This window comes from Talpa occidentalis, unplaced genomic scaffold (genome assembly GCF_014898055.3).
Source record: "Talpa occidentalis isolate TD23 unplaced genomic scaffold, MPIMG_talOcc4v2.1 talOcc4.5, whole genome shotgun sequence".
In the NCBI taxonomy this organism is placed as follows: domain Eukaryota; kingdom Metazoa; phylum Chordata; class Mammalia; order Eulipotyphla; family Talpidae; genus Talpa; species Talpa occidentalis.
The window spans coordinates 129,608,908-129,626,205 of NW_023604861.1; the positions used below are offsets into that span (position 1 = coordinate 129,608,908).

Here is a 17,298-nt window from a genome sequence, read left to right on the forward strand (position 1 = left end):
GGAGGCGGGAACAAGATGCACCTGGTAGATTATCAGGCTGACATTTTAAAGATCCTGAAGTCAGGAACGCAGAAAGCACAGACTCTTGCTCGAGCCAGGCTCCGCTGGCTGGACTTCACCCACCAACAGGGGCTCTCCCTCCACTAGGAGAAGCAGATGGAGTGGGGTGAGCCTCAGTCTCCACTGTCACAAAGCACCCAGTTGGGATGGTGTAGGGTAAGGCAAAAGGTATCAGGCTTTTCTGCCCTCCCACCATCAGGATAGATGAGGGAACCCTGTGATCCTGAATGCATGCCTGATGGCGGGCACCTGGAGTGGGTACACCTGGGCTAAGACTGTGCTTTTAAGGGTGGTGTCACAGGGACGCCAGAAGCCGAGAAAGCAGCAGCAGAAGCCGAAGAGAAGCCGAGATCACCAGAGAGCCCAGATAGAGTGAGGATTTGGTGGGGGTTGGGAGGCTGGCAGGCCTGCCACGTACCCGCTGAACCCCAATAAAAACCTGCAAAACCACTGAAGACTCTGACTCCTCCTTTACCCAGTCTGCATGGGATCAGAAAACCTGCACTGTGTCCTGGTCCTGCCTTTACAGATGGGGATACAAGACTTGCTGGGAAGGAAAGAAACCAACGACATGGCATGGGGGCAAATCAACCCTAGGAAACAGATCTGGGCAGCAGCAATTCACAGGCAGGAGAGAAACCACTTGCGGCTGTAGGTTCCTAAAAGTGGCCAAGCCTGAGCTGATTTCCAAATGAGACAAACATCAATTTAAGCAGAGAGAAGGCTCCGAGAATTTTAAGTGAGAAACACCACGTAAGCATGGTTTTGTGGTAAGAGGTAAACCGTAAATGCTCAGCAGTGGCAGAATGGGCCATTCAGTCTCCCTCTATGAAACAATGCTGCCTTCTTAAACTTGATACTAGTATCAAATAAAATAAAATCATTTCCCGCTTGATTACAGTTAGAATCAGAAGGATTTTCAGTCTGACCCTCAGTAGTGTTTAAAATAGTGGAAAGGAACAGATAAGGCATTGAATAAAATAAATGTTTCCGATCTCAGTCGAGTTACTGCTGAATGCAGGAGCAGATTGGAAAGGTAGGTCGCCTCTGGCATTCTCAGCCATAAGAAATTTAACGATGGATGAAAATGGATAAAATCAAGATGCTCTGATAGAATGGGAGGCTTCAATATCTCAGAAAATTAGGATCCTTGTAACCAATTTTACAATGGCTGGATTATAGCTAAATAGGACTTTAAGTCTATTGTAAATGAAAGGAAATCTAATTTAACTGGGCCACATCATTTTTACTGAAATGCGATAAATGCTAATTTCCTTGCCGGGCACCAGTGACTGGGCTTGTGATAGCTGTTTGCGAGGTGCTCAAGTCTGACCAATCTCAAATTGGCCTTTTCCAGTCCTAAGGCTGAGCCTGGAATCCACTTGGGTGGGCAATTAAGGGAAGTAATCAAAGTCTCACCTACTTTGCTCTGGGGCCTCATTACTAAATGCCCAAGGTCATTTGGCTACTTTTCAGAAGCACTTCCCTTTTACAAACTTCAGCCTGATCAAAGCTGCAAGACAGTACCCCCAAGCACCTGCTTTTCACACCTCTTGTTCATTACCTTTTATGCCTGTCTATGTTCTGAGCAAAGTAAAAATATCCAGACACAACATTTTCATATATACAAAAGCCAAGAGACAGAACTAAGACAGGTCAGTATTTCAGACCACACACACCTAGCATAGTGGGGGCACAAGACTCCAGAGGGGAAGCAATGGCATTTGTGTGTGTTGCTGAAATGCCCCCGGGTTTTCCGGTTCTGGAGTCTTTCCTTTTCTATTCAAATAAAGTCACTGGAGTCCCTATTTCATTTCCTTGCTTCTAGTCCCTAGGGCAACTGCAAACCCCGGCTGACACTGGATTGTAGGACTTAACCTACTTTCCTGAACACTAGAGGGGATCATAAAAAATTACAATGCCCGTTTCCCCTGATGTTTATAACTGCAATGTTCCTAGTTGGTGTGATTTGCTAAGTTATTTTGGGGGTCTGGGGATGCTACTGCCACAAATTTATATGGAAACATTGTTGGAAGTTCCAAAACCCCCCCAAAAAACCCACCAAATCATGCCAAATAGGAATGATCTTTCAGAAATTGGAGAAACCTGGACCAAAAAAAAAAAAAAAAAAGAACGAAAAGATAAAACAAACAAAAGCTTCAGCCTTTAGTACTCCCAAAACCCAGGAGTCACCTTTGCCGGCCTTTTTTTTCCCCTAGCACCTGCCCTGCTACTGAGATCTGCTCCTGCACATATCAGTTACTTCCTCTCACTTACTTTGCCTTTTTCTTGGGTCCCTATTCCCAGCACCTAAACCACCAAAGAATGATAATCATGTTCATAACTATTGCTAACATTTACTGAGCTCTTCTATGTGACACTGTTTTATACTCTTCATCTGGATTAATTCACTTAATCCTCCTAATAGCCTTACGAGAGTAGTAATATTATATTCATATTTTACTGATGGGGAAGCTAAAGCACAAATAGATTAAGTAAATTACCCAACATTTAGAAAACTGGTATGTGGTGGAGATAAGATGCAAACCCAGGAGTCTGACTCCAGAGACAATGGTCTGAACCACTGCACATCCGAATAATCTCTGGGCTAAGGAGGACTCCCTTCCTGGCAGCATCCCTGCAGGGGAGCGACCTGTGGGGGGAATGTCACCTGTCCACTTGGCCAGAGTGCTCTGTTGTTTGTTTTGATACCAGTCTAGATGTTTTTGTAAAGCTATTTTAGAGGAGACTTTGAAATCAGTCAACTGGCAAATTATAACAAATAAATAGGAAGTAAAGGATTAAATTGGGAAAATTAGTAAGTGAACCATAGACTTTAAGTAAGTAAATGCTGAGATTGGGCTCCATAATGTGGGTGGGGCTCTCTTCGCTTTAAGACTGAGGTTTCTAAAGCAGAAGTTCTCTTGGGACAGTGACAGTGACACACAGAGAGCATTGTTCTGGAAATTTGCTGCAGGCATGGGTCACAAAAAAAAAAAAAAAAAAAGGAACTATTGAGGTGATAGAGTGTTAATCCACTGGATTGTAACAATCAATTCACAATGTCTACATAGATCAGATCATCATGTTGTACACTTTAAATATATACAATTTATTTGTCAACTATACCTCAATGAAGCTGGTAAAAATGGGATTAAAAAGAAGACGACTATGACGTAGAAACCACGCCCGAGTTTCTAGCCCACTGCTGTGTGGAATTGTTATAGGACAGGGAGAGGGGCAGCCCAAAACCCCGCAAACCTGCCTATTCTAAATGGGTTCTGCCATCCGCCGCATCAACACAAAACACATGAGACTTTAATGGGAAGGAACTTTAATAAAACTAGGAAACAATACAGGTAAGGCAAAGAGTCTAGTTTCTAAATGAAGCACCCAAAGTTACCCATCCCCTCGTGGGTAAAAGTCCATCCATATGGGATCGGCCCAGAACAAGGCCCCAAAGTCTACCACAAGTCTAAAACATCTTCCAGTGGGGACCCACAGAAAAGGGTCACAAACAACTGGACAAGCCCGGAAGGAAAAGAGCAAAATCAACATCAAGATAAAAACTGCCATTGTCACCTCCCCACGGGTCTCACCCACATCTGTGTCACCCAGTCCACGACCAAAAGACAAGCAGTTTCTTTACGTGTCTCTAGGCTCCATGTGCCTCCTCCAGGTCTCCTTCTGGCTCCATCCTGCTTCCTTCCTCAGTCTTTTCTTCAGCTTCTCCTCTTCCTGCTCAGCTCCACCCTCCCTTGGGTGGGGCAGGGAACCTGGAACTTCCCCCTTTCCTGGGGACCACCCTGTTACAGAATTAGGACTCAGGACCACAGCATCAACTCTTACTGAACTTGCAGCCCCGCAGCCAGCCTGACAAATTTCAGACTCACAGTCCCTACAATGGACCGAGCCATTTCCTAGAAGGGTGGGGGTCTCCCAAATCTTTAAAACCTCGCTGACGTGGGAAGCTACCCTGAGCAGATGTTTTCTGTTGTTTTGTGCTGGAAGAAACCCTTCCCACACAGGAGGTGAGGAAATAAGGGCGAGGGGGAGAATGTGCCTCCTCCTGCCGTCTTCCAGTGGAAGTTTCTCCAGGGGATGACAGGTCCACCCTCTGGGCAGAGTCCCGGGCAGCAGCCAGCTCCACATAGAAGGTGACTCAGCCACAAACTCGGGCTTTGCCAACACATCCAGCTCACATTGGATGTGAGCTGAGTCCCTCATTCGTGTTTCCCTATTTTGGACATTTCTATGGTCTGAATGTTTGTGTCCTCCCCGCGGAACTAATATGTTGAAACCCAAATCCTCCCAGGAGGTGGTATGAATAAGGTGGCATTTTGGGGAAGCCATGAAGTCTTGAGAATGGAGCCCTCATGCATGGGACCCACACAGCACCAGTCCCTCCCTCCGATGAGGACACAGCCAGAAGTCTGTGGCCCCCCAATAACACCCTCTCTGGCCATGCTGGCACCCTGACCTCCAACGTCTATCAATATCCACCAAAAATGAGAAATCGGTTCCAGTGGTTCTCAGCCCCCCACTCTGTGGTGTTAGATTACAGCGGCCTGAACAGAAGAACAGAGACACAGGGCTCCTCCAGTTCCGGGCACTCGCCACATCTCGCCAGATACCACCAGCCACTCATTCAGCTGCAAGTCGGGGGCATGGAAACAGACGTCCATCTGCCAGCGGAACCTTTCATAAGGGGTTAGTTCAGATGAGTCTGACACTCACACTTCTGCAGGAATCTGTGTCTCCACTCCTGGAGTCCGTTAGCCAAATCCTTTCTCCAGCGTCTTCCTCCTCCCCTGTCAAGGAGGAAGATGGACAGTCCTCCCGCCACGCTCCCCTGCACCACCACTCACATTCTGCTCCATCCCACCCGCTGTGCTGCTCCTCAGAAGGTTCCCTGGGCCACCTGTTCCCTCCACCCAAAATACCCTTTACTGGCCTCCCTGGTGGCCTAGGAGTTAAGCCTCAGCATTATCACCTCCAGAGCCTGAGTTTGATCAGGCCAGGAAGGTGACCTACATGGAGCAGCAGACCTCTCCTGTCTCACCCGCTGCTCCCCTCAGCAGTGTATTTCAGTAGATCTGCCTGTTCTGCTCCCCACTCTGTCTCTGGTGATTCTTCTCACCCCCCCTGCACCTCTGGTCTACACCCCAGTTCTTTACGCATAAGTAATCTTTAAAAAAAATACCCATTTCTCAGATTGCTTCAGGCCCGTTTCTTTCTGCCATTAAAACGTCAGTGCAGGGCCTCCCTGGTGGCGCAGCCGTTGAGCGCTGGGTGGCGAAGCTGCCTGCAGCCTCTGCAGCACTGGTTCAATCCCCGGACAACAGGAGAGGGTCCCACATGGCGCGCAGACCTCTCCTGCTGCCCGCTGCTCCCCTCAGCAGTGTACTTCGTCGGTCTGCCTGCTCTGTTCCCCGCTCTGGCTCTGGTGAATTCTCTAACCCTCCTGCACTTCTGACTGTACCCAGTGCTTGTATAAATAAATAAATAAATCTTAAAAAAAAAAAAATCTTCAGTGCAGGCATCTCAGATGCTTGCTAAAAGAGCATCTAGCTCTTCCCTGGCTAAAAGAGCATCTTCCCCTGCTGTCCTATGTCACTTTCATTGCTATATAGCACATAGAGTAGGGAAAGCTGAAATAATGTGTGTGTGTGTGTGGGGGGGGGTGTCCTGTATATGTGTGTGTTTGTGTACCTGTGTGTTTGTGCATGTGTACATGTGTGGTCACACACGTGTGTGCATGTGTCTTAACTGTGCCCACAGCCCCTCTTGCATGTGAGCTCACTGCCTGGAGCTCACTGTCTCATCCACCCTCTTTGTTCTCACAGGTTTATGCTTATGTTTTGCTCATGCCTGTTTCTTCCAAAGATGGCCCCAAAGTAGGGTTTTCAGTTAAATGAATGAATGAATAGATTATATGTGATTTAATTAATGGATTTAATATTTTCTCCTCCAGATAGGTGGGCCAGTATTCTTACCACTGATTACACAATAAGCCATCACTTACCGATTGCTTTTGTGATGCTACATTTCTCTTATGCCAAGTCCCCTTACTCAGGTACAAGATTTTGAAAAGACAGGCTGCATATAAATAATATGAATGAAAAATTTAAATCTTAAGAATCACTATAAGCTCCCTAGTGATTCTGCTGTGCTCTCGCCCCTCCACCCCACATGGGAAGCACCCTGGCTACTCGGTATCTGTGTGGACTCCGTCCTGGGAGGTGAATGGTGTAAGGTACAGACTGTGCCCTTGAGTCACTTACTCTCTCAGTGGGGAGACAAAACATATACCAGAAGCCATCAGAATATTAAGTGCTAAATTTTCTGGGAAATTATACACATGGAAGAACATTAAGATAAACGCTGCAGGAGACAATCAGAAAGCAAGAACAGTCTGGTCATGTGTGAAGGGTTCCTTGTGACGCTAGACCTGATCGTTACAGAGGGCGATAAACACAATGGAATCCCGCCCTATTTCTTGGGGAAGGAGGCTGAAGCTGGCAGTTGTCTCCCCTTACTGTTGGTTTGTTTTCCAGTTAGGTTATCTGCAAGTGAAAAATGAACCACATGGACAGAACAAGCAAAAGTGTGTACTGACTCCTAAGTACAGTCACTTACCTTAGTGGCTACGACATGTTCACACGTGTGTGTGCGTCCACGCGTGTATGGGTGTGTGTGCATGTGCACGCTCACATGCCCCTCAGTTTGTATTTTTTTTATTTATGTATGTATACAAGAGCTGGGATACAGGCCAGAGATGCAGGGGGTAAGAGGATTCACCAGAGCCAGAGCAGGGAACAGAACAGGCAGACTGACTGAAACACACTGCTGAAGGGAGCAGCAGGCAAGACAGGAGAGGTCTGCTGCACCATGTACATTGCTTCCTGGCTGGCAGGGGATTGAACTTGTATTGCAGAGGCTGTGATTGCTTCATAGTGCAGTTCTTAACCCCTTGCGCCACTCAGTTTGTATTTTTTTTTTCTATTTTTTTTTAAGATTATTTATTTATACAAGCATTGGGTACAGTCAGAAGCGCGGGAGAGTGAGAGAATTCACCAGAGCCAGAGTGGGGAGCAGAGCAGGCAGAAGGACCGAAGCACACTGCTGAGGAGAGCAGAGGGCGGCAGGAGGGGTCTCCGCGCCTTGTGGGACCCTCCTCCGGTGGCTGGGGAGCAGCCGGGGATCGAACCGGTGCCGCAGAGGCTTTGGGCAGCTTCGCAACCCAGCGCACAACCGCTGCGCCACCGGGGAGGCCCCTCAGTTTGTATTTTTAAAAGATATTATCGTGACACACCTGAGCTTCCCTCATCGGGCTGGCAGTGGGAACTCTGTGCCACACACAGTGGTTCTTCCCAAGGGCTTTAGTGATTTCCATTTTTAAAACACACAGCATTTCTGGCAGTAAAGACACTCAGAAACTCACCGCTGTATGTATGTCCCCTACTCCCCTCAGCAAACATAGGTGACCCTTGGGTTTGCATTTTTGTATCAGACTCTGCTGATTTTTGTTTGTTTGTTTTCTCCTCCTTCAAAAAAAAATCTCCTGCTTTAAGTCCATATCAAGACAAGGCAGAGACAAATAAATAGGTATTAATCTCTAGCCTCTCCTCAGTGGGTCTCCATGTGTGGGCTCCTGAGCAGCCCCGGCAGCAGCACCTCAGAACTTGTTAAAATTGTAAAGTATCAAGCTCCACTTCAGACATGCTGAATCAGAAACTCTGGGGACAAGGCTCGACAATCTGTATTTTAATTAGCTTTCCATAGCTCTGAAGCACGGGTAGTGTGAGGACTGCTGTCCAAACAGGATGAGCTCACTAGCGCTGCCCGAATCGTTAGGGAGGACCTGGAAACTATGACAGGCATGGTTTCAAGTGTGAATTGACCTTGGGTAGGAGGATGTGATCATAACACTTTGAAAAATTTCAACTTATCATGTGACTACCAAAGATCATACTGCAAACAGCTCCTCGGATATCCATCTAGCAATGCTAAAATGTCAGCTCTTAGCAGAGGCCAGGGATATGAATTGGGCTTATTCTCATGGAGAACATCTTGGACGACATTTCTGGACCTGCAGCAACGCACCCAAGTTTTCCATGGTAAATAGAAAACCTCCACCTAGATTAGCAGGTTGGAACCTGAGCAGAACCAACGCCCCTTTCACTATCCTAAAATGAAATTCAAAGACAGTATGCCCCTCCTAGCCACAATTTTAAAATAATCAAACGCCCTATCAGTAATTTAAAAGAGAAATAAATATGAAGTAACTTACAAGAGTGTAACATGTACTTTAGGAAGTGGATGGGAAGTAACTTACAATAAAACTGTGCACTTAATAAGTGGGTGCTGGGCATGCCCACCCAAGAACACACAGAGCAGTAATTCCTCTGACTGAAGCCTCAACAAATACAAATCTAGGCGAGTGTTGTATCAGCATCTCAGTTCTTGTAGGAGGTGTGCTGGTCAAAGATGGATTTCCCAAAATGATGATCATGACTTGGTAAAATTCCAAATAAAAAAAGGATAGAGGGTCTCCCCAGTGGCGCAGTGGTTGAGCGCTGGGTTGCGAAGCTGCCCGCGGCCTCTGCGGTGCCGGTTCGATCCCCGGCTGCTCCCCGGCCACCAGAGGAGGGTCCCACATGGCGCGCAGACCTCTCCTGCCGCCCGCTGCTCCCCTCAGCAGTGTACTTCGGTCCTTCTGCCTGCTCTGCTCCCCGCTCTGGCTCTGGTGAATTCTCTCACCCTCCCGCGCTTCTGACTGTACCCAGTGCATGTATAAACAAAAACAAACAAACAAATAAATAAATAAACATGCCTCTAAAAAAAAAAAAATTAAAAAAAAAAGGATAGAATTTTCTCTCAATTTTCATATTGGTTGTACTCCTGGAAAATTCAGCTTATAGTAAAATGGTGCAAATAACCTGTGTGTGTGTGTGTGTGTGTGTGTGTGTGTGTGTGTGTGTGTGTGTGTGTGTGTACAAATATAAAGAGTTTGCTTTTAGGCTTTATTATGAACATGTCTGTCAGCTTCCTGAATGTCTGATGGGTCCCTCAAAGACCATGTGAGACACAGGATTGCTCATCAGGCTGCGTTCTACCGCATCTTGCAGCACCTCCAGCACACCTGATCCATTTCCAGTAAATGGCAGCCATCCTCCTGATCATATGACAAAAAAGTGTCCCCCACAAATTTCCCAAACATCCCTGAGGAGGTAATCATGCAAATACTAATCTAGACAAAAATTTGTCTGAATAGTCATTTATTCATCACTCACTGAGCAAACTGCACAGATGATGTGTTTCTGTCAAGGAGCTTGCTAAACGACGTACCATGAGCTCACGTTCCATTAGGGGACATGGGATAGATACAAGCATCATGAGACCACGAGCCAGTGCACAATTAATGCTATCTAGAACAACTATCTAGATCAATACTATCTAGAGCAATACTAAGTAAAAAGAGCTAGGAAAGCTATGCGAGTACATAGAAGGAGCACATCATCCCTATGGAGAATACATGAAGACACCAGGGAAGGTATCATTTGATTGGGCAAATCGGGCATTGAAGAATGGGCAGGTTATAAACAGAAGCACTGAAGGGTATTTAAGAAAATGTTATGGTTTGAAAAAAATTATCTAAAGCATGTGTGGGAGAGATTCAGTCAGAATCTCAGATTTCTCAGACAAGGCCCCTGCTATTTCTGACTCCTGTCATAGGTCCTCAAAAGTCCTCTGGCCTTCTCTTTCATTCTTACTGTCAACAAGGACACATATTAAACCTACCTATTTTTCAGAACCCACTGATACTTGTCAGGTATACACCCCCCCCCACTTTATGTTCCTCTGCCCCCAAAAGCCTTTAGAGATCAATAATATGTTTTCAGGTACTTTCTGGGGACACACAGATTTCAAGTACCCCAATGATTACACTTTGCTCTTATTAGAAGAGACATCTAAGACATTTCTTTACATTTTTCCCTATCACTTGTTCATCAAAAATGTACACATCTTAGAGGGACCCTGTTGCTTTGAGCCTCCGGTGTCTCTGCAGCAGGATGTGGCTCTCCCTGCTCTCAGCATCCATAGCCCAGCTTGCTCAATTCTGTAGTGCACACATGGTTATTTGTGTAAATGCCCCCCCTCCCCAGAGGATATCTGAGACCCAAAAGAACAGAGTCTGTGTGTAATCTGGTCTCCCTGGGCTGACATTTTTGTACGCTTACCGATATGAGTGGTAACAAGTATATCAGGGTCCTCTCTTAGCCCACAGGACTAGCAGGAAAGGCTCTGCTTATCACAGGAAACCAGATACACTTATATTAGCCACTAAAGGCAGGAGGAAGGAGAGTTTCTGAGCCCATGGGAATCACAAGTGGGGCTGGTAGCATGAGTCCAAGAACAAGAACCCTGTCAATCTGCCCAGGAGCAGAACTAGCCCTTCTTTGTAGGGTGCTGATGATCAGATAATCGCCTTTTCTACAGGCCAAAGAGGTGGCTTGCCACTACCCAGTGTTTTCAAGGCAACTTTTCACTTTTTCAAGAATGGGGGAGCCAAAAAGTGAGGTGATACTAGGAGTGGGAACTTAAGCACTGCTCTGGACATAAACATCCACTAGGCAGGCAGTGCATTATGGGAAATGTCAGCTCTGGCCTATCCTGTGAAGACAGGGCATGTGTCTGGACAGGACGAACACGGACAGATGGTAGACTGAACTCAGCAGCCACTGCTGTGAGTCTTCGTATTATAAATCTCTAGGATGCCCTTTACTACATTTCTGTAAGGACCCCACAGCAGCTACTGCTGGTAAATGAACCAGCCTCCTTCTGCTGAGAGTTCTTTTTACTACATCATAAGTGACCACATTATAAAATGGCAAACTCCTTAGAGTGAAGTGTCACGCCCAGTCATCTCTGAATCTCAGTGTCTGGACCTAAAGAAATGCTCTCTGAAAAGACTGCTGAGAACTGACAAAGCGAATTTCTCAGGGCAACATAAAGTGGGAACAAAGATCCTATAAATCCTCATGGAAAATGTGTACAGAAAAGAGTTGTGACCTTAAAATAATTTTTATGGATTATTTTTATGGTTTTATGACTTAAATGTTTCAAATGAGAATATCCCTTTTTTTACTATAAAAGCAATTTTCAGGACTCCAGAAAATTCCAACAGATATAAAGAAATATAAATCCCCTGAAATCCCACCCTTCACAAATTGTCATTAATACTCTTATGCTACTTCTATGCGTTACTATATAATATATATATATATGTATATACATACACACATATATTTGAAATCTGTATGCATATACTTTAAAATGGAGTCATTTTCCACATAGTCTAAAACTGACAATCTTAATATAATAATATATTATGGGCAAGTTTCCATGTAGCTAAACAAATGAATATGTTATTTTGGAGTAGTTTCACAGAATTTCAATGCATGGCTATAACCCAATTTATTTAACTAATCCCTATGGATAGATGTCTAGGTGATTTTCACATTTCTTTGGTAAAAGCATTGCTACAAACCTTTTGCATAAATCTCTGCACACTTGTGCAGTTATTTATTTAGGATTCATTTCTAGAAATAGAACTGCTGGGTGAAAAGTTATGCACATTTTAAACATTATTACACATTGCCAAATTGCCCTCCAAAAGCAGTACAATTTATATTTTCACAAGAGATGTTGAAATGTCTATATACTTACACCCTTAGCAAGAGTGGATATTCTCAAGTCTTTAAATCTTTATTAATATGGTAAGTGAAAAGTAATTACCCCATTGTTGTTTTAAGTTACATCTTTGATTATGGAGGGGTTTTTTTTTTCCCCCAGCTATTCATTAGCTTTTTTTTCACTTTGACTACTATCTCTCAAATTCTTTTTTTGTAGTTATTTATAAGAATTTTTATGCATTTAAAACATTAAATCATCATATGCCATATCAGCTACATATTGTTCCCATTTGTGCTTTGCATGTAGTAGCTACACAATAAACATTGGCTGACTGAAGAAATAAAAGGATGTTCTAGGCAAGCATATGGAAAATGCTAAACTTTATGAAGTCAAATTTGTGTTCTTTTTCTCTGTGTTTTCTGGCCATGGAGGCAAGCAGTGAAAAGTCTTTCACCGAAAAGATTAGAAGGAAAATTTCTTCTAATAATACATTCAATTTCTTTTAAAGTATTTAATCTTTAATTCACTTGGGCTTTCTTCATTTGTAAAATATGAGCTAGAAATCCAACTTAAATTTCTTGCTAATTCAGGTCAATTACTCCAAAATCACTGACTGAATAATCAGGATTTTCTCTATTGGTTAAAAGTGCTGACTCCACCAAATATAAAACTTAACACAAAGTAGGTTCTGCTTATGAATTGCCTCTTCTTTTGCTTATTGCTTATTCCTTTGTCAGACCCACTTTCCATCACCATCACTTTATAGCAGACTTTGAGATCTAGTAGGTCATAGCACCTCAATCCTCCCCATCAAATTTCTTCGCTATCATTATTCAATTTTATTTTATTCCAGATAAAGTATAAATTTCTCAATATATTTTAAACTTGCAATTATTAATGAATCAGCATTAAATTTATAGATTATTTGACCAGAACTGACATCTTTACAATAGTCTTTTACTATAGAGAATAGATGAGTCAAAAATCAACTCCCAGCATTAATTTGCATGGTTTTGAATGTAGTCATTTTTAAGCTAATTACAATAAAGGCTAATTTTTGCCATTAAAATATTATATCCATTGTACACCAAAGATTGGACATCAGTTATAAAACTAATTTGCACTGACATTTGTCTTAGATTATTGGATGACAGCTTTGTTAAATAGAGACACCTTGATGAAGACAGGTCTGCTAATTAAAATATGTGTTACCCCTGAAATGGACAGAATTCTTCGCCACCAGAATGAACACTTGGTGGAATCTACACTTTCGGGTACAGATGATCATCACAACAGTGATGGTAGGTAGTGTTATGGAGTTCTTGTGAATGTACCGGAGGCAAAAATTAGAATAAGATCTGATTAGCTTGCTCAGTCTTCGTAGAAAAATGAAGTCTGTGGAATGCGACCAGTGTCCAGGGGAATGATGCTGGTGTCTTGGGCATTTCCATTGGGTCCAAAATTAGATCCACCCTGTTTTCCTTTTATGGCTTTCCTGTCTAAAAAACATGCAGACATTGAATAGCGTGGGAGAAAGTCTGCAAAATACAAATCAAATGCAGGTAATTTCTACTCTAAGAAAATCTACCACATGCCTACATGCTCCACACAGTTAAAAATCCTACTGGAGACACAAGTCTTAGGCATTAGAATCGAGAGACTTGTGATACTCCTCACCTTACATTCTCCTGAAATATCCAATAATTTCCCCCTTGTCTATCCTTTCTCTACAACAAATAGGGGAAAGTGCATGACCAAGTGACTACTTACACAGCTTTTAAGTTCCTTACAAATTTAGGAAATGTAAGTCAGGAAGCAAGGATATTCCAGAAATATTTTGCAAGTAAGGACATGGACACACAAATTTGTAGCAGTAAAAACAAACAAGGAAAATGTGTGAGCAGTGATTTCTGCTTGAGGAGTATTGGAAGACCAGAAGTGTTATATGGGGCCTGGAAGGGATAGGTATCCTTCATGCTCCTCATTGCCTCTCCTCACCGATTTAAAAATAAGAAAATGCAGAAACTAGGGAGCCAGTGAAAGTCCACTTCTTGCTTATAGATTCTTGTTGAGGATGGGCATCCCCATTGCAGCAGCCATGTGATGACAAGCAAGGTTGAAGGTGATGCAAAGACTTGGTTATCTAGGCTTTTGGGGAGATGAGTCTGAGGATCCAGATTTGTTTCATGGCCTGTGTTTGAAGATCGAAATCAAGCTTCCAACCCCTACTGATGGTTCTGATCTTATTAACAAGGCATTCCACTGATCAGTCTCTGGGATGCAAAGTTACATATCAGTCTACAGCTCCCCAAGCATTCCTGGTCATTGTCCCAGGGGATTAAACATCCTGTTCTGGTTTAATTTGAGAAGTAACTTTGCAGGATCAGTAGTTTGCATTCTTTAAGTTTAGGTAATTGACTGGGCCAAATGGACTTTGTACTGGAAAGGCCAAACTGCATCGCCAGAATGGCAGCTTAAGCAGCCCTTTCAGCTTAGCAGACCCATAGGCATGTTTATATTTGTTAAAACCCAATATAATTCACCTTTAAAACGGGTATAAGTAATTGCATATAAAGCATACCTAAGTGGAAAGGCAAATGGCCTCTTTTATATGGCAACAGTTAAAACATATCACTTTTATATGTGTGTGCAGATATGTCTGGACTCCATATTCTATTCCATAGACCGGTATGTCCATCCTTATGCTCTTTATAATAAAAAGTATATGAGGTATAGCCACACACACTCCTCTCTCCAAGTTAACATATAAATAATATCAAAAAAGTATTTTATGGACCTTGACAGCTTATATTAAAATTTATATTGAAGAACAAAAGGCCAAAAATTGTCATGACAATTGTGAATCAAAAGACCAAATAGGGAAATATGTTCTGACAGATGTGAAGACAGACTGTAGAGCTGCAGCAAATGAGACAGTGTGATGCTGGCATAGAAATAAGCAAACAAGCCAAAGAAAAGTATAAAGAACTTAGAAATAGACCCTTGCATGTATAGAAATGCATATAGGACAGAGGTAGCATGAAAATCTATTGATAGATTTGCCAATAAATTGTGTTGGAAACTGTTTATCAGAAGGAGAAAAAAATGAGGCCTATTTGATTCACACGTGTGTGTGTACACATCACAAATTTTATATATAGATGTGTGTGTATATATATATGTAATCACAAAATCCAAAAATATAAGAGCAGAACTTTACAACTTTTACATGAAAAGATAGATTTATGGTTTTATTGTCTTGAAAATAAGAATTTCTTAAGAACATTCATGAGCACACACAAACAAACAGTAAAGGACAAGGCTGATATATCTGATTCTATCAGTTATTATTTACCACTGCTTAACAAACCACCCCTGAAACTTAATGGTTCATTATGCTTCAAATCTGCAATTTGTGTAGGGCTTGTTGGGAAAGCCCTTTTTCTATTCTCTCCATCGGATGCTGCATAACCTCAGGTACAAGAGTTGATATTTTGTGTGTGGTGAGAACACTGATAGCAACCCTCCTAGCAAATTTCAAGTGTCCCATGTAGTATTATTCAGCACAGTCACCAGGTTGTGCATGAGATCTCCAGAACGTAGTCATCTGTCACAACTGAATTTTTTATCCTTTGATCCTATGATCATTTCCCCACCCCTCAGCTCCAAGAAACTACCATTCATCTCTGCTTTTATGAGTTTGACTTTTTTAGATTCCACATATAATGAGATCATGCAGTATTTGTCTGACTTGTTTCATTTACCATAATGTCCCCCAGGTCAATTCATGGTGTTGCAAATCGCAGCTCGTTCTTTCTTTTTAACTTTTTAAGACAGGATAATTTTCTTGTGTGCGTGTGTGCATGTGTGTGTGTGTGTGTGTCACATGATCTCCCACTTTCTTTACCCATTCATCCATGCACAGACACTTGATCCCCCCCATATTGGCTATTGTAAATTATGCTGCGATGAGCATGTTGGTGCAGACATTCATTGAGGGTGATGGACATGTTAACTAGTTTGATTGTAGAAATCATTTAACAATGTATACCTATATCAAACATCACATCACATACTTCAATATATAAGATTTTGTCAATTGTACCTCAATAAAGCTGAGGAGAAACATAAAGGACCCATTTTCCACATGGTTCACTCAAGTAGCCTGGAAGTTGGTGCTGATGGTCTACTGGGGGTGGAGCCAGGGCTCTGGGTCAGCAGCTCCTGCTTTTCACCAAGCTCTTCCCCTCTCTACAGTAATTTTTCTTCTTCCCTGCTTGAGGGCTGGATTCTAAGAAAAGCCATCCAAAGATCACCTGGGAAAAATGAATAGTACTTTTTGTGACTTGGCTTTTGAAGTTACATGGCAGCATCTCTGCCAAACTCTATGGTCAAGGCAGTCACAAGCCCCCATTCAGTGCCAGAGGCATTGACTCTTCTCTTTGAAGTGGGAACACCAAGTCTCTGGGAGAATGTGCTAGACTGGAGATACCATCACAACTATGCTTGAAAACTATAATCTGTCACAATTAAATCAATCAAATTTTATTTCATTTGATTAAAGACCAAAAGCCTCACAGAAAAATAATAGGAAATACAGACTAGGTGAAAATTTTGAAACACATATATAAAATATACACCCACAATATATCAATTGAGAGCCTCTACAGAGCAACACAGTCTACCTCATTTTATTGCACTTCCCTTTATTGTGATTCACAGATACTGCATTTGTCTTTTTACAGATGGAAGCTCTGTGGCAACCCTGACTCGAATAAGCCTATGGGAGCCATTTTCCAACAGCACGTGCTCACTTCTCTTCTCTGTGTCACATATTGGTAATTCTCTCAATATTTCAAACATTTTCATTATATCTGTTATGGTGATCTGTGATCAGTGACCTTTGACATTGCTATTGTCCTTATTTTGGGATGGCACAATCCATGCCCATAAATGGCTTACTTAATGGGTAAACACTGTATGTGTTCTGAATGCCCACCAGCCCCTCTCCTTTCTGCTTGCCTCTCCTTGGGCCTTTCTACTCTCTGAGACACAACAGTATTGACATTGAGCCTACTAACAATCCTACAATGGCCTCTAAATGTTCCAGCGAAAGGAAAAGTCATATTATTGATATGTCACACATACATCTGAGGATATGTGAACCTGTCCCCTAAATGCCACACAGAACATTACCTCAACTAAAAAAAGTTCTAATTGATTACCCTTAGTGAGGAAGATATGTGGAAAGCTGAAATAGACTGAAAGCTACTTCTCTTCTACCAGACCATTAGCCAATTGTGAATGCAAAGGAAATATTCTTGAAGGAAATTAAAAGTACTAAGCCAGTGAACACATGAATGATAAAGAGAAATGGTCTTATCACTGATATGGAGAAAGTTTCAGTGGTTTGCATAAAAGACCAAATTAGGGCCTCCCTGGTGGTGCAGGCGGTGAGTGCAGCCTCTGCAGTGAGGGCTCGATCACGGCCGGCCAGGGAGATACCCACATGGTGTGAAGACCTCTCCTGTCTCGCCC

At 42.9% G+C, this 17,298-nt stretch overlaps 1 protein-coding gene across 4 annotated transcripts in view; it reads right to left on the minus strand.

Annotated features, from left to right (window-relative positions):
* Nucleotides 1–17,298, minus strand: part of TDRD15 (tudor domain containing 15) — a 105,466-nt gene that overhangs the window by 14,960 nt on the left and 73,208 nt on the right. The window contains exons 7-8 of one of the 4 annotated variants that reach the window (XM_054701334.1): nt 15,866–16,076; nt 4,857–4,871 (exon numbers count right to left, since the gene is read on the minus strand). The gene's annotated coding sequence lies outside the window, so the exon portion shown is untranslated. Of the gene's footprint in view, nt 1–4,856; nt 4,872–12,707; nt 13,260–15,647; nt 16,077–17,298 lie in introns of those variants that run through there. The other 3 variants (XM_054701333.1, XM_054701335.1, XM_037528450.2) reach the window with 3 other exon arrangements.